Source organism: Sorex fumeus, unplaced genomic scaffold (assembly GCF_029834395.1).
Source record: "Sorex fumeus unplaced genomic scaffold, SorFum_2.1 ptg000041l, whole genome shotgun sequence".
In the NCBI taxonomy this organism is placed as follows: domain Eukaryota; kingdom Metazoa; phylum Chordata; class Mammalia; order Eulipotyphla; family Soricidae; genus Sorex; species Sorex fumeus.
In genome coordinates, this window is record NW_026606098.1 from 13,797,142 (window position 1) to 13,818,176 (window position 21,035).

The window sequence follows — 21,035 nt, forward strand, 5'->3', positions numbered from 1 at the left end:
AACAATGGCGAAACTTGGCTGTCCAGAGGAATGGGTGGTTTTGTATGTATGCATTTATTTTAACAAAGAGAAAAATCCCCAACTGCTAATAAAATTCTAGGATTAAAATTGATGAGACGACAAACTTGCAATATCAATAGATGTAGATAATTTGAGTGATCATTGTTATATTTGATTGCAGGATTTTTAAAACTCTAAGAAATTTTGAAGCTTTTTGTTGCTTCAAGAACTTTTAACCTATTTATGTTTATTTATTTATTTATTTTTTTAAGTCACCTTCCTCCTGACTTCCATCACCAAGACCCATTATTTACAAGTTAACGTACAGGTGAAGTTCAAATGCTGAGATACTGCTAAAGCCTAAGCCCAGGTTATAAACAGGAAGTACTTTCCCTTATAGTACTGATGTCACTGGAAGCTTGTCCCATGCTACGTGGATTGCTTCCTTCTTGTCTGCACTTCTGCGGCCCCCAAAACTACTGGTGCAAAAAAAAAAAACACCTTGTGTTCCCGAGGGGCACTCCTCTGAACGTGGGGATACTTTGTAGGGATCAACTCATCTAGTGTGCATTTTAGGATGTCTAAAAGGCTTGAGAGGTATGCAAAGGCCTTGCCACATTTACAAACATAAGATTCTCTCAAGTATGCATTTTCATATGGCTAATAAGGGTTATGGATTGAGTGAATGTCTTGCACACTATTTACATATATAAGATTTTTCTCCACTTTGACTTTTCAAATGCATAATAAGGCTACAGGGTAGAGTGAAGACCTTCCCGCATGTCAGACATCTACGTGGTATCTTTAGGGTATGATTTTTTTCTGTGGTTTGTAAAACACCAAGCTTGAGTGAAGGCCTTCCTACAGAACTTATATATGTAGTCTGTCTCTAAGATCAATGTTCCTGGGATTCTAAGGCTTGAGGCCATAATGTAGGGCTTCCTTCATTGCACACATATATGTTTTCCTTCCATTATGAATATTACTATGTGTAATAAGGAGGAGTAAGTGAACGCGTCCCCGCAGTCCTTACATTTATAAGGGACAGCCCAAATTCATCTCAAGGATGGTAAAAGTGATTCGATCCTAAGGTTCTCTTCTCCAACTCCCTGGAACAGGCTCATGCCCAAAACTGGTCACACATCTTGTGAACATGTGACTATGTGACTGAGAAGGTGAGGCTCTCAGAGTGGGAAGGACAAAAAAGGAGAAACACAGGTCCTGGGGCCTGAGATATTTGTAGCCATCAGGGTACATACATAACCAGCACACCTGGGTTCCCCTGAAGTCTATCAGGGGTGAATCTGGAGCACAGAGCCAAGAGGAAGCCCAAGGCAACTCTGCTGTGGCACAAAAATAAACGTGAAAGAAAACAAAGCAGCAGGGTGGAGTAAGAGGACAGCGGGTCCGTACACAGCAGGTAGGTCTGGTGATCCCGCCGTCCATTATGGTTCCCCAAGCACCGCCAGATGCGTCCAGAGCCAGAAATAACCTGAGAATCACTGGGTATGTGCCCTCCCCTTCCACACCTTCAAAAAATTCTAATCAGCATTGGACCCCTGGCACCCCATATGGTCCCCCAGTCCCGAGAGCAGTGATACTTCAATACCACTAATATGGCCCATTCAAATCAACAAAATAAACAAAACAGTGGCCTCAAACATAGAGTCATTTAATCAGCCCAGGAGTCACATCCCCTTCTCCTTCCTGAAACAATCAGAAACTATCTGCCTGGGAAGCTTGTGCTTCCTGTCACTGCACTTGAGTCATTTTTCACTCTCCTGCCTGAGGATGGTGTGTGGCAGAGGTCATGTCACTATCTCCTGCTTTTGTTTTTCTTGAAGATCTGCAGGCGGCTCCATGCAAAGGCCTGAGCCATGAGCACTGGAGAGGAGTACAACCAGCCCTAACCCCACCTCGCCAGAAGTCCCTGTATTAGAGGGACTTCTAATACAATCCCAGCTGTGACCCACTGGACCTGGACACATCCTGGTCATGATTTACTGTAACCCAAAATCAGCACATGAGTCTCATCCAGTACAGTACACTACAGTACAGTACAGTACAGTACAGTACAGTCAGAACAGTAGTTCCTGACTGCAAAGCCACGAGTAACTCCTGTGCATTGTGAGGTGTGACCCGAAAAGCCAAAAAACAAGAACAACAACACATGTAAACAATGTTGTATCACAAAATTATCCAAATATCCAGGGTGTTTACTATGAACCATATAATGTGTGTCTGACATCTGGAATTTCTAGAGTGAGTCTCCTTTTAAACCATGGATAATGAATAATATTGAGTTGGTAGGTCCCATGGTACATTGCGTTTGGTGCTCTGTCTCTCCAGAGAAACAAAGACATAGCGAACACAACAATTAATGGCCAATGGACAGTGAACTGTGGACCTTTAATTCAGAACTGATTAGCAAAATTATAGAACATCTGAGGGGGTTCGAGGTCCAGGGCTGAATGTATTCTGATTTATCATTTACAGAGGTCAAGCATTTCAACAGAGGCATTTCTTTTGGGGGAATTATCTCAAGGAGACGTACTGCCTGAGACTATACTGAGAAATTCTCTCAGGGCGAATTCGCACAAGCATCCATGTGGTTTGCTCTTTCCCTGCTTGCACATATAAACAAGAAAATTTACTTTTTATTAATATTTGCAGTTATTTCGACATACACAGTAAGAAATAATCATTCCAAAACTTAGTTCTCTGGGGTTCAGGAGCTAAGGTTAAAAGCTGGCTGGGATTTTAACAAAAATTCCACATGGAGTGCTCAGGCCAGTTTCGCTTCCCACACCCCACAGCGTCAGGTCATTTCGGTCCTGGTGGCTTGGAAAAAAGATGGTGCTTTATGACTTCTAGGCCGTCCCATCTTGAAACCAGGGTAGCTTTGCTTCTTGCCCCAGGTCCATCCAGAGATTCTCAATAGGATCCAGCTTTCTGGAGTTAGAAACTATGGCAACTGAAGCCTGAGTCAAATAATTATGATGAATGCCCAGCAGTAAATATATCTCAGAGTCAAATAACTCACAAAAATTAAGAGTTTACCATTAACTTTTTTGTTGTTTTGAACCAAATAACATTGCTCTATAATGATAGATTATAGATTATATAGGTTATAGGGGAAATAGAAATGCAAATAAATGACTACATAAAGTCCTGAATCACCAGAAGACTTGACTTTTTGAGTTAAATATAAACTCAGGGGATCGGAAGTGCTCATAAAACCACTTCTTGGGGCGGGGGTAGGGAGAGGAAAATTCGCAATTCATTGATCAAGCCTAAAACACTTAAGGTAAATATCCAACACTCATGTAAAGACATATTCTAGAGCGAAATATTTAACGAGGATCCTTAAGTCCCCTTTTCCTGTTTTTTTTTTTCTTGTTTGTATGCAGCAGAAATCCGTGTTTTCTCCTGAATACAATGACTCTTTCATTGCCCTCACATCCTCTATGTGTGTTTATGTCCATGTGTGTGTGTCTGTGTGCATGTGTTTCAATTTTGGACCACAACTGTCAGTGCTCAGTGAATATTGCAGCTCTGGTATCAGGGTTCAGTCCTAGGGGGGCTCAGAGACAATATGGAATAGCAGACGTAGATCGAACCTGGGTTGTCCGCTTGCAAGGCAAGCACCCGACTTGCTCTAGTATTGATCTGACCCTTTCTAAGTCAATTATTTCCTCCACATCAGCAAAGCTTCCCCAACACCATCACCCATCCCGGAAACCAACTATTCTCTTCAAAATAAAAACCCCAAAACTTTAGCCCCAGTACTCACCACAACAGCTGACGTTCGCCAAGTGAGGGTGGGATTCCATGTGTGGGGTGCTTTGCAGCTAGTCCTTAGGAAGCAGAAATACTTGATCTGGGAAAAAAACACAAAATTTGGGGCTAGAGACAGCAAAACAGGTAGGGAAATTTCCTTGCATGCAGCCAACCTATATCAATCCCCGGCATCCCATTTGGCCCCCGAGTACCACCAGCAGGAATCCCTGAGTGCAGGGCCAAAAGTAAACCCTGAGCATCTCCATACATGGTACACAGCCCAACCAAAACAATAATAATGAAAAAGTTTCATTTGTAAACCCCACCTACCCGCAGGTCCCAAGCCAATGGTGGACCCGCTCCATCAAAGGACAGAGGACAACTTGGTCTCCTCTGTAGGGAGGCTGGGAACTACCCTTCGAAGTGAATCTGAAGGTCTACATAAGTGATGCCAGGGCCAAAGGCTCCCGGGTAGTGTGTAGTGACGTCTTTGCTGACAAGTTCTGGAGGGCTAAGCCCCACCCTCGACAGGTCCTGCAGTGCTTCAGAAACCAGCCTCTGACCCTTTCCGCCTCTGACCCTTTCCAGAGTTGGACGCGATCTTGGCCAAGGTAACTCACTCACACCTGTGACCCCAGCACCACCGCACAGCCCCCACTGCACCGCCCAAAGTCTCTGGGTCCCCCGATGGTCTTTGCTGCACCTCAGAAACGGCCTGGGTATGGGGAATGAGGAAAAAACTAGTGTGAAACCGACCGGAAAGATGGTGTGCCCCACTGCTCACAATGTGAATATATGGAGGTGCGAGGAGCTCCAGGGACGCAGCGCTTGTCATGTCACAAAATCAGCCTTCACAGCCCCTCTGTCATGCCGTCATGGAGGGGCTCCAATTCCTCCTCTAGGCACAAGACCAATGGCAACGGGCAACCACAACTAGAATAGAAAGGGTTTCTGAAGGGCCCATCTATGACATAACTTGTGCTTATGCCCGGAGACTTAAAGGGCCACGGTCTAGATGCGGAGAGACGCTTTTTGCCCACCCACGTGAATCCATGCTGCAAGGGGGATGGACTGATCAAGGACTAGAGAGGCAGCTGCTTGAGTGGTTGCTCAACAGTGGGGGGCTGGGGATAAAGAGAAGACCCCTGATCCTGTACTGGTCAGTCAAACATTGAACCGATGCCCTCACACAGTTCATCAGGCAAAGCACATGTGGGTAAATTCAAGGTAAATCAGGCAGGTTGGTTCAGAGCACCTGACCTTACGATTCCCAGCGAATTAATCAAGATGGGGCAAAAGCAGTGACTCCAAAGCCAGCCCTGGAAATGCAGAGTGGAAATGTCCTAGCCGAAGCTCAGAGAGCTGGACAGACACTGGAAAAGAGAAAAGACTGGTTAGAACATCAGAGAGCACTGTCCAATAATACTGTCCAACCAGCCGACACACTACCTCTTGAAAACGCACGACCAGTGTAAACTTGCCTACTAGGAAAACCACAGAAGGCAGTTTCAGAAACACAATTCCAAAGCCAGAGTATGGAACAAGAGCAGGTGGATGCTTGCCTTGCATATGGTATATCTGGGTTCAATCCTCAGAATTCCAAATATACCCCTGAGCACCAAAGAAGTGAAAATCCATGAGTAAGCCCTCAGAAGTGCAGGTGTGCACCAACAACAAAGATATATAGAGTATTTGTGTGTTATACATAATATATAATATATCATATAAATTACACATATATAAAATTTACTTACATTTATGTACATTTACTTATATTTATTATCTTATTCTTACTTTGGACAAACTGGAAGGCTACCATATGTAACCTGCCCACACGGAAGAGTACGGCAAACTCCCCGTGGTGTACCCAATATGCCAAATACCAGTAACAATGATGGGTCTCATTCTCCTAACACTGAAAGAGCCTTGAATGTGGCACTTTTTAAAAAAATTATCTGGGCTAAGACGAAGGAGACGTTACTGGGGCTAGCTCGAGGCAATCGATGAACAACAGGATGGTTGTGATCATGATGTACACGGACATACATATAAAAATCTAGAGTATATTCCAACACTAAGCATGGAGATTAATGGGCAACAAAGCATTCCGGTCACCATGAAGCATTTTTTGGCCTTCAAAAGACCTGAATCCTATTCATCATTCTAGTGAAAACTAGATTAATTGGACTTGGCTAATTCCAATTATAATACTTATTTTTTCCTCTGATATTATTGAACTGATGGGTGGGATGCATGACTGTGACCAAACTTGCAAGTAATCACAGGTAAACAGAGCAGCCTGCTGGAATGTGGGGAGCTTGAGGAACTAACCTATATTCCCAACACTGTCAGACCTTTGATACAAGGGGTCCATTCCATCCTTTCAAATGTCTTTCTACGCACAATAAATTTCATTTAAACTGTTTCCAATAGGTGTCAAAGAGATAGGACAGCAGGTAGGATATTTGTTTTCCACAAGGTTTAACAGGGCCTCAGAGCACCACCAGGAGTAATCTCTTAGCATGTCTTAGTGTGACCCAAAATGATGAAAAAAAGTTTAAAAATTAAAATAACTCTTCATTTCACGCCAATAAAGAACCTTGCCAGTGCGATTTTGCTAAGATGAGTCAAAAAATTACTTATTCTTTAATACTTCCACAACGCTAATCAGTACTGAAACAAGGGAGGCAGAGATGACACAGGAGGGAAGGAGCTGGTCACACACGACAGACCTGGATTCTATAAGGTACCCCATAAGGATCCTGAGGTATAGATATCTAAACTTCTTAGAGCTAGGAGTGGGCTCAGCAGGTTGTGGTTCCCCAGACAGAACATGATTCAGGGTGAATTAAAAAAGATGGTATGTCTGTTTCTGTGCCATAATCCCCCAAAGCCCAGGGCCTCTAAGCCAAGCCACAGGGGCTGGAGAGATAGTCCAGCAAGGACGGTTTTTGCCTTGTACGAGGTCTGGTCTGGGTTCAATCCCACCTTCTCCTATGGTCCCCAAGGTAGGAGTAATTCCTGAGGAGGTGAGAGTAACACCTAAGCATGTCTGGGTGTGACCGAAAAGAAAAAAAAATGCTTGTTGCATATGTATTAGGACACCCACACACTGCCCAGGTAGACAGGTAGGATCCTCAGTCAAGTCCGAGTCAGAGCAAACAATGGGACAGTGGAGAGCCTTGACAGCCTTGAGCGAGCAGCATCTCTTTTGCCTTTTTATTTATACACATTCTTCCTGGCTTTCACCAGAAGATCCAGAAACTACAAGTTAACATACGCGTAAAATCCAAATATCTGGACACTCACATAGACTTTCCCTTACTGACTGACATCACATGAACTTGTCACACACTACCAGGATCATTTCCTTCCTGACAGTACATCTGAAGCACACCTAACACTCTGGTACAAACAAAACAGGCTTTAAGGGGGGCCTGTTTTGACACTGTAAAGTCTTATTAGGGAATCGAGTTATGTAGTATGAAAGTTATGATGTTTCCAAGGTTTATGACTTGGGATATAACTAAGGCTGCAACAGTGGGCAGGGGGCAGGTTGGAGGAGGGATCAGGGAGGAATCCGAGTGAAGAACAGGGGAGAATACAGGAGGAAGAATCAAGAGGAGGAGGCTGGAAGAGTGGGCGAGGGGAAAGAACCAAGGATAATGTTAGAAGGAGAATACAAGGGGAGAATAAGAGAGAATGGAGAAGAGTATCATGGAAAGTAGGGAAGAAAGAATCCAGGAGGAATCCAGGAGAATCAGGAGAGGAGTAAAAAGGAGAAAAGAGAGAGAAGAGTGGAAAATCAAAAGTGAATGGAGAGAGATTGGGATAAACTGTAACTGATACCAACCAGCCAGGCCCTTGTTTTCTCCTTTGTGAACCCATGGCCAGTGGCCATTCAGGGTGGAAAAAGCAGTGTGTGACCAGTGAACACAGGTGGCGAGAGGTTCCGTGGTATTCGTATTTATTTTTTGAATACATAATAAAGGTCCTCTACCCCCAAGAATTGGATTCTGGATTTCTTACTGGCCATGGCTAGCCTGCACCTTAAAAATAACATGCTGTTCCACTGAACTTCTTCATTGGAACAATACTATTGATTTCAGGGGGCTGGAGAGATAGCACAGCGGATAGGGCATTTGCCTTGCACGCGGCCAACCCGGGTTCGTTTCCCAGCATCCCATATGGTCCCCTGAGCACCAACAGGAGTAACTCCTGAGTGCAAAGCCAGGAGAAAACTCTGTGCATTGCCAGGCGTAAACCAAAAAGGAAAAAAAAAATAATAATATTGATATCAAATTTGCAAATCTTACCAGCTCACTCATACTCAGTAACTGTGTCCCTAAAACAAATTGTTGAAAGGTCAAACCTTGAAGCCCTGTTGTGAGTTCTGAAACCAAACACAATACGTCCAATTGAACATCCTTGAATGAGGCAGTGCAGGTGGAGGACAACTCTACAGTTGTCATACCCCAAAGCATCCCAAAACAAAAGGAAATCCCTTGGGGGGATCACTGTGAGAAGCTTGGAAATCCTACAAAAGCTTTTTGGGTTTTGTTTTTTGAACAATCTCAGTGATGCTCAGGGACCAAGGAGGGTGAATGTCATGGACTGGCAAATGCAGAAAAATGTCAAACCAAGAAAGTAAAACACAGGATCATTCCAAGATGGAGAGTCCAGAGGAGTGAAGGGCAATGTGAGAGTTGCACAGACACCTAGATCCAGGAGCCCGAGGCCCCTACAGTCACCAGCATGTTTCATATGTATTAGGACACCCACACACTATCCAGGTAGACAGGTAGGGTCCTCAGACATTCACCTGCTTCCACCCCTTTAATCACTGGCCTCAGGGCTCCTCCTTCAAGCCAGGAGATCACTGGAGGCTTCAACTCAGAATGCCTTGAACCCTACAGAGACGGAGCATGGATTGGTCAGAAGGAAAAGGTGCCAAGTAAGCCCCACGTGTCCCTACAAAAACAGAGTAAATTAGTGGGAAGGCATGAACAGAATCTGCACTTCTGAAATGCCACATATTTGTGGTTATCGAAGAGCTAAGATCTAGCTTTTAGTTTAAGAGTGTAATATGGGGCCTCAGAAAATACCAGCGATAGTATAGTTCTGATCTTGCACACAGCCAAGAGGAGTTTGATCGTATCACAATTTGTACTTTTGTTTCTGTCTGGTTTGGGATCCTCACCTGGGGATGGTCAAGGCTTCCTCCTGAATTTGTACTCAGGATTCACCTCTGCTGGTGCTCAGGGACCACATAGAATGCCAAGAATAGAACCCATGTCCACTGTTTGCAAGACAATCACCGTACCCACTGAACTGGCACTCTAGTCCCTGCACCACCTGGTATGTTATCAGCACACTTGAAGTGATGCCTGAGTGCAGTAAACCCAAAAGCATCACAAATCCAAAAATGGACAAAGTTGGCCAATGTCTGCAATTTGTTTATAAAAGTAAACAGAAAAGGATCCAGGCAGACAGCACAGCATGTGGGGCACTGGCCTTGCTCACACCCAACAGAGGTTTGATTCCAACATTCCATCGGTCTCTCAGCAGTCAGCTGTGATCCCTCACTACACAGACCAGAGGAAAACCCTGAGACTTGATGAACCAAGAACCATTGATCCCGTGCACTCAAACAGAACGGTGTCTGATGAAGTGAGACCCTAAGAAATAAATGAACAGTGGTAGGAGAGACATCACAGCGTTAGGACACAGACGGTGCACACACATACAGGTTCGATCCCCAGCAGCACACATGGTCCCAGACTACAGCATGAGTAACTTAATACACAACCAGGAATAATCTGAGAACCGGCAGGTGAAGCCCCAAAGCGAAATCAATGCCAAAGAAAGAATTTGAACTTGACGGACAAATGCAACAGTAGGAGGGGTAAGGCGGCAACCTTTTAAGCTGGCAAATGGGTCCAATACTCAGCACACCATAGGCCTCAGGCAATCCCAGGAGTGATCCTTCAGCACAATTAGTGCATTGCCGTTGTGCCCCCAAATAAAATCAAAATCAAAACCAAAACAAATACACAAAAGTAATATGTACCATAAGAATTAAACTGAGAAGCGAACTCAGGAATGACACAAACTAATTAGCGGGACCTGAACGACAGTACAGCACAAAGGGAGCTTGCCATGCCTGGGGCCATCCTGGGTAGACCCCTAACGCTCCAGAGACTCCTGCAATCCCACAGAGAGTGATTCCTATGCACAAAACTGAGAGTAATCCCCAAACATCAAAGGTGAGCACCAAAAACAAAACCAGGGAAGGAACTAGAGGAACAGCTACTGCACAACTGTCCGACATCCTGGCCGATCACAGTCCCCGCTACTCTTGGATACACAGCCATAGCCTGGGACAGGGAGCCCACGTGGTTCTCTCCAGACACGGTCGGCCCCACACTGCTCTCACCAACGGTTGACAGGTCCTGGTAGGTCTACAGAATCATGTGCCTGTAGTCCTTCCATTGAGAGGCACATCCACTCCTGTGGGGTGAAGCTCACGGTCACATCGGGGAAGGTCACCAAGTCCTGAGCCAACACACAGGGCGGCAAGAGTCAGGGTCTATTTCTACTCTGTTCCCTGGGCTGCAAGGCTAGAACACAGAGCCCTTGAGGGGCTCAGATTCTGTTCCCTTGGAACAGTCTCCATGTACACTCCTGGTTGACAGAACCCAACATCTCTCTAAGACAGCTGCATCTGATAAAATCTGAGTATGCTCTACTACAAGGTTTCTAAAGGTGGCGGTCTTGCTCCTGACCGAGGGCTCCTACAAGCACTGCAGATTAACAACTGCATGGAACCAGTGGGAACCAAATGAGTGACTCTGCTTTCAGCCCAATACACTAAACATACACCCCCTGCACCTCACAGCCCATGTTCGAAAGAGAAGGGGACACGCAATGTCTAGTCACCGACTATGCATGCAGATATGTGCCTGTAGGACTCTCGTCATGGTTCAGGGCCATCCCAATTGGCTTTCGAAGTGGAAAAAGTGTCTAGAGACCAAGAGCTCTGCTGCCTTAGGGCACCCACACCCTGCCCATGGCCTGAGACAGGTAGGGTCATTAGACACTCCCCTGCATGCATGTCTTTGCTCACGGGTCTCAGGGCTCCTCCTTTCAGCTAGGAGATCACAGTAGGCTTTAACTCAGAATGCCCTGAACCCTAGAGAGATGGGGCATGGATTGGTCAGAAGGAAAAGGTGACAAGAAAACCTCGTGTGTCTATATAAAAGGTAAAGGCCCTCCCGTTGTTCATCGATTTGCTCGAGCAGGCCCAGTAACGTCTCCATTGGAGACGTTGTTGTTACTGTGTCTGGCATACTGAATACGTCACGGGGAGCTTGCCAGGCTCTGCCGTGCTGGTGAGATACTCTCGGTAGCTTGCCGGTCTTTCCGAGAGGGATGGAGAAATAGTGGCCATGTGGGCCACTTCTAAGGCAAATGCCCTACCGCACAGAGTAAATTAGAGGGAAGGCATAAACAGAATCTGTACTTCTGAAAAGCCACAGATCTGTGGTTATACAAGAGCTAAGATCTAGCTTTTGGTTTAAGAGTGTAATATGGGTCCCAAGAAAATACAAGAGACAGTATAGCCTCGATCATGCACACAGCCTAGAGGAGTTTGATGGCATCACATTTTGTACTTTTGTTTTTGTCTGTTTTGGGATCCTCATTTGGGATGCTCACAGGCTTACTCCTGACTCTCTACTCAGGAATCACCTCTGCTGGTGCTCAGGGACCACACAGGATGCCAGGAATAGAACCCATGTCCACTGCTTCCAAGACAATCACCCTACCCACTCTACTGGCACACTAGACCCAGCAGCACATGGTATATCATCAGCACACTTGAAGTGATACCTGACTGCAGTAAATGCAAAAATGAACAAAAATGGCCAAAGCCCACAATTGTTTTTAAAAGTAAACAAAAAAGGATCCAGACAGACAGCATAGCATGTGGGGCACTGGGCTTGCTCACAACCAATAAAGGTTTGACTCTGACATTCCATAGGGTCCCTCAAGCCGTCAGCTGTGATCCCTCACAGTCCACAGGCAATCTCTGAGACTTGATAAACCAAGAACCATTGAAAGTGATCCCGTGGACTAAAACAGAGCAGTGCCGGATGGTGTGAGACCCGAAGAAATAAATCAACTCTGGTGGGAGAGACATTACAGCAAAAGGACACTGACTCTGCACACACATCCGGGTTTGATCCCCAGTAGCACACATGGTCCCAGAATATAGCATGAATAACTGAATACACAGCCAGGGATAATCTGAGTATTTGCAAGGGTTATTTCCAAAGCCAAATCTATGTAAAACAAAGAATTTGAACTTGAGGCCAGATGCAGCAGTCGGAGGAATAAAGCATCCCAATCACTGCTCCTATGAGCACTGCAGAGTAACAACTGTGAACGGAGCCACTGGAACCCAAATGGGTGACCCTACTTTCAGCCTAAAACACTATACGTACACCCCCTGTACCCCATAGCCCACGTTCTAGGGAGAAAGGGTCAATCAATGTCCAGACATCTACATATGCACATATACGCCTGCAGGACTCTCATCACAGTTCAGGGCCATTCCAAGTGGCTCTCGAAGCGGCAAAAGTGTCTTGAGCCCAACAGCTGTGCCCGACCCAGAGATCCATTTCTCTGGCTCTCCTAGACCAGCACATGCCCAGAACTGCAAACAGAGCAGCGAGTAAAAGCAGAATGTGTTCCAGAGCAGCGACTCTCTCCTGAGCGTGAAGGACAAAATAAGGAGTAATAAGCATGTCCTTGGACTTGAGTCACTGTAGCTGCCAGGGAGCAAATGACTCCAGCAGACCCCAGGGGGCCCGTGATACACACCAGGTAGGAATCCAGAGAACAGAGTCAAGAGGAAGTCCTATGCATCTCCCCTGTGAGACAAAAGTAACTCTAAAAAGAAATAAAGGAGCAGGATTGTGTAACAGGACAGCAGGTTGCAGACAGCGAGTAGGGCTGGTGATCCTCGCCAACCCATAGGGTTCCCTAAGCACTGCCAGTTACAATGCCGGAGTGCAGAGCCGAGAGTATAATCCCCAGAATCACAGAAAACAAAATACCCAGATACAAACCCAGGACTCCCAGCAACCCACGTGGTCCCTGAGATCTGTCAGGAGTGATCCTTGAGCACTGAGGTACAAGTACTCTTTGAGCTGGGTGTGATCCAAAAGCCAAATACAACAAAACTGACACAAACATCACCTCCAACAGCAGCGACTGGCACTCCCACCAGGAGGCACATCACAGGATCCTTCCTGAAATAACTCAGACATATTTGTCCCAGGAAGCCTGAGCACTCCTGTCACTGCAGCACCTCATATTGTTACTCCCCTCCTACCTGGGGTTGGTGTGACAGATGGCATGTCACCATCTTCTGCCGCCTCTGTTTCTTCCGAGGACCAGAAACCTGGAGAAGTCAGAGCTGAGAACATTGGAGAGCAGCACAACTCCCCATCTCTGACCAGCCACACCCTTGGGCACTGGCTCATGGAACCACCTTGGGAACAATGCCAGATGCTTCTGTTTCCCCAGGAGAAGAAAATGAGTGCTGACGTTCCCAACAGAAGGTCTGGGCTTGGCTATGAGAGAGAAAACTCAGCGCTGCCTTGGCCTGGGGTCTCCCCCATGGGTCCCATAGAAGGTGCTCACAGGCCCAGCCAGGAGCTGACTCCAAGGCCAGCTCACACGCATCAGCGCCACCTGCAGGCCGGCAGGAGGACTGCCCCCCGCAACCATAGCGCAGAATGTGGCTCTATAACTGGGGCCGACCCTCTCCTCTATAAAGAAAACCAAACTTTGAACACACATACACACACACACATGCACAGAACCTTTTCTCAGTGTGCTTACCTTGATAGACAGGGGTCTAGACAGAGCTCTGCAACTTGATATGAAAGCAGAAATTGCTGTACGGACAGACTGTAAACTGCTACGATGCTTGTCTTGCTGACACCAATCACTTCTCTACATTCCGGTCGCCGCCACAGCACTCCAGGAATAATACCTAAATCTAGAGCCAGATTAAACACTCGGGGTATCTCCAGGGATTTAGAGCCCCCATTCTCCACACCAAAAACTATCCGCAAAAGAAAACTAACATGAACAAACTCCAGCAGGATGCAGTCCTCAAGCACTGGCAGGTGTGGCCCCAAATCCCATCTCACCTGCTCCCCTAGTAGTGAATAGACCCCGGGAGAGTAGCTCAAAGGGTTGAGCACGTGCTTTAAGGTGGGGGACATGGACTCTCAGAGACACATAGACAGAGGGGCAGAGTCCCTGACCATCTCCAAGTTTGTAGCAAAAAGAAGCCAGAAAATAAAAGACAGACTTCCTCCTGCTCTAGGACTGCACCAGCCTCCAGAGTGAGGCATGTACGACTTAGTGTACCTGGTCCCTGGAAACCCCCTTTCCGAATGAAGTTCATTCCAACAGCAGGGCACACACCTGGTCTGGGAGAGAGGGTCAGTGGGTAGAGCGAGGCTGAAAACTTGACAGGTGAACCAAAAAATCTTTTTCTGTGGAAAACAATTACATAGGATTAGCAGAGATAGTACAGTCGATAGGGTGTGTTTCTTTCCAGCAGCTAAGCCAGATTCAATTCTCCACAGCAGTTAGGCCCCCCCTGAGCACTGCCAATCACGATACTGAGCTCAGATCCTCGACTAAGTCCTGAGCTCTGAATGCTTTGAACCAAAATCTACAATTCAAAAATAACAAATCAAAATTTTTCTGTGCAAAGAGGCTGCAGACATAGTACAGCTGCAGAGGTGCTCGTCTTACTGGAGAAAAACGATATTTCTCTACTGCCATCCCATATGGTTCCTTGAGCACCACTTGGAGCAACCCGAGTATAGTCAGGTCTGCCCCCCAAAAACCTACTAAAAGTTAATTAAAACAAACCGATAAAGGCAAGGGAGCCATGGTGATCATTTATCCTTCGTGAGAGCGCTCAGGGCATGCACTGAAAGAGCAGAGGTGACTTCCTGCTAACACTGCACACTCCATTGCAGGACCCCTGTGGCCCCAAACAGCCCTTAGGCACCACCTCCTCTGTCACCAGGCTCTGCATTCTCTCAAAGCTTCCTATGGGACCCCCAGAACCGACTGGAGTTGGGGGGATGTGAAAGTCAAAAGCTCTACCGCATACTATTGGACCCAAGCGAGTGAGGAATCGCCCCCCAACCCCACCCCACCGGGCAGGAGGCACGTACATGGAGGGGACACTTGCCTTGTATGCTGCTGACCAGGATCGAGCCAGCATCCCCGTGGGTCCCCCAGCACCGCCAGGAGAGATCCCTGAGGGCAGAGCCAGGAGTCAGCCCTGAACGAAAATTGTTTCGAAAACAAGAACGAAACAAACGCCTCCCACGGCTTACCTGGGGGAGGAGGCTGCGTGGGAGGCCAGGGACCCCTGCAAGACTAGCCCCCAGGCGTCTTCCTCAACCACTTTTCTTCAGCGCCTCCCGGACCGCCCCTTCACAGCTGCCCAGGGAGACGCCTCCAGCCCAGCCCCCTGTTCCATAAAATGCAGAATAAACGGGACAAACCTCTGGGCGGGGGCTGGGCGTCCAGGGGAGGGGCCACCGCCCGCTCAGCACAGAGCGACCCCCGCTCACAAGGCGGAGACCGCGGAGGCTCAGGGTGCCCAGAGCGAGCCTGCGGAGGAGGAGGCTCTGAGGAGCGGCTCTCTCAGGCAGCTGAGGAGGAACTGGGCGGGACCCCCTAGTCCGCCTAGTCGCCCCTTCCCGCCCCTCCCCGACTGCTCACGCTCCGACGACTCCGGTGCCTGGCGGGAGATTCCGCCGCCCCAAAGACCCCAGGGAAAGGCGGGGCTCCGTGACGTCACCGACACTTCCGGTCAGAGTCTTAAAGGGCCAGGCTCCAAATACTCCTGACTCGTCCTTTCTTTTTTTTTTATGTTAAATGTTCAGTTTATATTGACCATTTGATGCATTAAAGGAAAAATCTGAATAGAAAAGCATGGAATAGTTAATATATTAATCATTAATTTAGCACTCTGAAAATTCTTTCACTATCAAACCTGTTACCAAGAAACCATTATATCTTCCGACAGATCATTTGAGCTTCTCTGTAAATGAGAGCATGGGTTTAAATTTCATAAATGCATTGTACAAAAGAGTTATATATCAACTTAATACTGTAAAATAAAGATAAAGGATATCAAGCTAACAATTTGTTTATTTTATTTTTTAATCACTGAGTTGCCTAAACATAGCTTTCATTGAAAAATATCATTACTGCTCTTCTCAGTTCGTAAAATTAAGAATTTATATAGTGTCTCATAACAAGTCTCAAAATGGAGACGTTACTGGGCCCACTGGAGCAAATTGATGAACAATGGCAGGACAGTGTTACAGTGTTACAATAGTATCTCATAGACACAGGCACACACATTAATGGCATTATGTCATTGTCCAAGATACAGAATAATTTAGCATGCTTCAAACCAAAGCAAGTTACCCACACTGCTGAAGTGTTTGCTATGTTTTATGGAAAAGCCTCTCCATTGACCAGAAAGAGTAGAATTCTTTTTGCTGTCATTGAATGGAATATGTCACTCGTAATAACCAGGAGACAGAAGGCAAAGGAAAGGAAAGGGAGAGGAAAAGAGGCTGGGGGTGGGGAGAGAGAGAGAGAGAGATAGAGAGAGAGAGAGAGAGACTGAAGGAGAAGTCAGAAAAAGGGAAAGGGAAAGAAAGATTGATTCCTAATGAATGTATAAGTGTGCTCTGTAATTTATTTTTTCCTCCAGAAATATTTTCCCTTTGAGAAACATACTTCCAGTTGAATGTTACTGATAGTACCTTTATAAACATGATTTTACTAATAAGACTTCTGTGTTTTATTTCGCCTATTTTCTTCATTTGATAAACTCCCTTTCATCCCCAAAGAATCATCTTTTTATTGACGCCTACCTTTTCTAGTCTTTTCGGTCACATGAGGGCTCCTTTTCTTTATTGTTGAGGCTCTTTGCATCTCTCTCATCTCTTTGCATCTCCCCCACTTAAATAAATGGTACTAAGACAATATCAACATCTATATCAATCTATGTATACGTATATATATATATATATATATGTATATATACACATATAATCAGTTCCAGATAGAGGAAGAAATTAAAAATGAAACATATAAACATACAATTTTTTTAAAAAATGAGAAGCATTAACATTTTACATATACATAGTCATCACTTCATAAAATGAATTGGGAGTGGCTCTTTTTTTATATTCAATGAATAATTCATGTAAGATTGGAATCATCTGTTTTTGAACATTTGGTAAAACTCACCTGAAAATCCTCTAGAGCCTATTATTATTTTTTGTATGAAAAATGTATGGGCACTAATTCAACTTTATATAGGATCATTTGGATATCCTCTTTCTCTTTTAAAAAATTACAATAAATGCATTCTCTAAAAATTTTCATGTTTTACGTAAATTTTCAAAAATATTTACATTTGTGCATTATATCCCTTAGTAGATTTTAATCTCTGTTGACCATTGACCATTTCAATATGTCTCATTTATATTCTTGTTTTATTTGTACCTTTGGGGGAACCGGTGGAGCTTTCTTTTTTCAAATTTTTTTTTAGTAGTTGGAAGAAATAGCTAAGAGGACGAAGAACCTCCGGCTCCGGGCACATCTCTTTGATTCCACTGTTCTTCCTGCATTAACATATGCCTCAGAGACCTGGGCCCTACGCAAACAAGATGAGAACGCCATTCAGGTCTCCCAAAGAATAATAGAAAGAATAGAAAGAGCTATGCTTGGAATATCACGTTCCACTCAAATGAGAGAACGAATCCGGAGTTCTGACATCCGTCGACGATCAAGGATCAGGGACGCTGTCTCATTTGCCAAGGTGTCGAAAATCAGATGGGCTGGTCACGTAATGAGATTTAAAGACGACCGTTGGACTAGAGCTGTTACTGATTGGATTCCACGGGATGTCAAGAGACCGCGTGGCCGCCCACCTACCAGATGGTCAGACTTCTTCCTGAAGATCATGAACGATCGGTTTGAGGCCCTTCATGTTCCCAGAGCGAACAGATGCCATTGGGCTACACTAGCACGCAACAGGGACAAATGGAGACGTTACTGGCGCCCGCTCGAGCAAATCGACGACTAACGGGAAGTTAAGTGATTAAGTGATTTTTTAGTAGTCGGAAATGTATTACTCATGTTAAACAATTTTTTTATTTGGTTTATCCCAATTATTTATTTGTTTTCTATATCATTAATTTATGCTTTTGCATTTATTATCACCTTTTGAAAAATTTTACTTTAGTTTATTTTACTTCTTTTCCTGATTACTTTCTTTAATTACATAAATTACTTGCTGAATTTTCAGACATTAGAAAAACAAATGTATGTACTCAAAATTATAGATTTCCCTCAAGCAGCTTATAAACTTTATCTTACCAATGTTGAAATTCAGTATTTTAAAAACTAACTTTCAGAGTCAGAGAGGTGTTTTAGGAAGTTAGGCCTTGCATGTGTTTCTAGTTTTCCCCCGGCATCAGATAGGCCCAATAACCTTCTTCCCAAATCCTAGCACACTAGAAGTGATTTCTGAGCATAAAGCCAGGAATAAGATCTGAGCATAGCTGGGTGTGGCCCAAACCACAATTCCTGGTAAAAGTGAATAAATAGAAACTAAGTACTCTCAAATTTCCATTTTAGTTTCTTTTACTCATGAGTAAATAGAAATTTATTTTTTACTTTCAGGAATTTGTGTTATCTCTATAACAATTATGTTCTATGTTTAATCAGGCTATATGATACCAGCTTTTATTTTAATTTGTTGGTACTAATATTAGTTCTGGCCAGTCATTGTAAGTATTCTCTGTGAGCTTGAGAGAATGTGCATTCTACACTGTTGGCGGACAGTGTATTGTATGTACAACTGAACTTATTTTACGAATCAAGGATATGTCTCAGTGATAAAGCATGTGTAAGGACTCAGATTTGATTCCTGGCGCTTCTAAAAATAAAATAAATAAACGAACAAGTTTATTGCTTTTTAAAATATTTTGTATCACAACTCATTTCGTTTGGGGGGTGAGTGTGGGCTTTCCAGTAGCAACCAGAAAAACTGCTAGACAAATTCTAAAAGAGCTGTAACACTTTTAACTAATTTCTTGATTTACCTATTAGTGATGATAGAATTGCCCACAAAGACGATGGTGTTAAGTTCTTCACATAAAAAAAGTGTCTGTCTGTGGCAGAGGCAGACTTGGGGTGGGGTTGGAAAGAGGAAAATTGAGGACATTGGTGTTGAGAAGTGTACACGGGTCAAAGGACAGGTGTTTGAGCATTGTAATACTGAAACTCAATCATGGACAACTTTGTTTTTCTCACGGTGATTTAATAAAAGAATTTTAAATACTTGAAATATTTTGAAACTACTTTATTAGGTGCATTTAAGTTGGAATTGTTAAATCTTTCTGGTAAGTCTGAATTTTAAATAATATATAGCAATCATACTAATTTCATTTTGTATTTATTATCTTCACAGGGCAAAGCCTGGCAAGCCACCAGTGAGGTATTCAATATGCAAAAAACAGTAACAACAAGTCTCACAATGGAGCTGTTACTGGTGACTGCTCGAACTATTTGTTGAACAGCGGAGGACAGTGCTACAGAGCTATTTATTATCTTAAATTCTGTTTTGTGTTGTATTAATAAACTTTCATTGACGTTCTTGTGGGCTGGAGCGATACCACAGTGTGTAGGGCGTTTGCCTTGCACACAGCCAACATGGACCCGAGTTGGATTCCTCCGCCCCTCTCAGAGAGCCCGGCAAACTACCGAGAGTATCTCTCCCACATGGTAAAGCCTGGTAAGCTACCCGTGACGTATTCAATATGCCAAACACAGTGACAAGTCTCACAGTGTTACTGGGCCCTCTTGAGCAAATCGATGAACAACGGGAGGACAGTGACAGTGACAGTGACCGTTCTTGTGGATATTACTATATATCTTTAGATTTATTGCTAACATTTCCCCCTTATTGTTTTATGTGTTTTTGTACTTAAAAAACACATGCAGCTTAAATTTGTATGTTTTTATCTGCTCTGACAATTTCACATTAAATTCAAGACATATCTATCATGATTCCTCATATATTTGAATTTATTTTGCCACCCAATTTTGCTATTTGTTTTTTCTTACTCTAATTTCTTTGTTTGGTTTTGGGGCCACACCTAGCAATGTTCAGGGGTTACTCCTGGCTTTTCACTTAGGAAGTACTCCTGGTGATACTTGGGGGACCACACGGGATGCCTGGGATTGAACTCTGGTTGGCTGTGTGCAAGGCAAGCACCTTACCCACTGTACTATCTCTCAGGTCCTCTCTAATTTTAAAATAAATTCTGGCATCTTCCCCACTCCTATTCTTTTAGACAGAGATTTTCCTCCCTCATATACATTTTTTCTCCATTGATTTAGAGACTATAAGACATTTTTAAACTTTTAGTCATTACCTAAAAGTTTCCTAGAGCTTAAATACCTTACGAATTATAATTCGGATCAGTAGTTTGGTATTTGTCCCAAATAAATATAAAATTTAGGATTTTTTAATTTTCAGTCAATTCCATCCCCCATCAATACACTAATGTTGACTCAAATATTGTTTATCATTGATTTTTGCTTCTTTAATCTCTTAGAAATTATTATAGCTTTTTATATGTATTGTTAACCTATTAAATGTTCGCACAATCTCTTCTTTTTTAAAAATTTTATTAAAACACCATGAATTACAAGGTTGTTTTTTTCTTTTTGGGTCATGCCTGGCGATGCTCTCAGGTTACTCCTAGCTCTGCACTCAGGAATCACTCCTGGCCGTGTTCAGGGGACCATATGGGATACTAGGAATTGAACCTCAGTTGGAGAGTGCAAGGCAAATGCCCTACCCACTGTGCTATCGCTCCAGCCCCTACAAAGTTATTCTTAGTTGAGTCTTAGACATACAATTTTGCAGCATGCATCCAACCACCAGTGTCAATCTCTCTCCACATATCCTCTTTGCTATCCAGACTTTCTTTTTTTTTTTTTTTTGGTAGAGAAAGTTCAATTTTTGTTTCCGTTTCTGGTCTTGGATTTCTAGCAGGACATCTGCTTGGTTGCTAGCAGGACATTGGGGGCTCACCACGTACCAGATAGATTGA

At 44.3% G+C, this 21,035-nt stretch overlaps 1 non-coding gene across 1 annotated transcript; it reads right to left on the reverse strand.

Moving 5' to 3' along the window:
- Window positions 1-18,933: 18,933 nt before the first annotated feature.
- Window positions 18,934-18,995, reverse strand: LOC130029035 (U7 small nuclear RNA). The gene has a single exon (XR_008793252.1). It is a non-coding gene; the product is annotated as a U7 small nuclear RNA (small nuclear RNA).
- Window positions 18,996-21,035: the final 2,040 nt, after the last annotated feature.